Source organism: Lytechinus pictus, chromosome 15 (genome assembly GCF_037042905.1).
Source record: "Lytechinus pictus isolate F3 Inbred chromosome 15, Lp3.0, whole genome shotgun sequence".
Taxonomy (NCBI): domain Eukaryota; kingdom Metazoa; phylum Echinodermata; class Echinoidea; order Temnopleuroida; family Toxopneustidae; genus Lytechinus; species Lytechinus pictus.
The window spans coordinates 10449285-10450060 of NC_087259.1; positions in this window are offsets into that span (position 1 = coordinate 10449285).

Genomic DNA, 776 nt, shown 5'->3' on the forward strand with positions numbered 1-776 from the left:
TTAATTAGGAGTACCCCCCCCCCCTTTTTTTTTTCTTTTGTCTGTTGTGCTTTTTAATAGGTCCAAAGTGTACAGCTTTTTCACTGCAATAGTGCGAGTAAAAAAAAATACATGGCAAAAGTATCAAATACAAAGTGGGTTCTTAATTTGGCCATGATGATGGGCAATGTTATTCGGATTGGTTAGACAGGAATACGGAGGCTCTTGATTATAAATTGTTAATCAGGGAGAGTTATTGGGGTGTTTTGTCACCATAAACGATACTAGGATATGGATGTAGGAATGTATATATACCGTATAGTGATATGCCTCCAATAGAACACTGAAACAATACAAAGAAAATGATGTATTTTTCTGTCACTGTGAGAGAATGTCACATTGATAACTGGTGAAGACAAGGAACAACAAACACACTGTTCAGCTAAAATATTTTCTTTTTCAAGAGGGGATATTGATAGCACAAAAAAAGTGCAGATTATCCCCCATTAATGGATTTTAAAGTTTTCATTAAAATGAAAGGACATCATTCACGACATGAAAACAAAAAGATATTAGAACCAAATGCTAGCATAAGCCTAAACTTAATCCTGGACAAGGTGATACGATAGTTGTCTTTTTTGGACACAGTCTTTGATAATGAAACTAAATATTGAATTTCTGACGCTTTATCACCCACAGCAATACTGGGTGAAAGGGAATCATGATCGTTAAATCATTAATGATAATGTAGAAACTTATACAACTGGTAGTGCATTCAACCACCGCAATGGCATAGC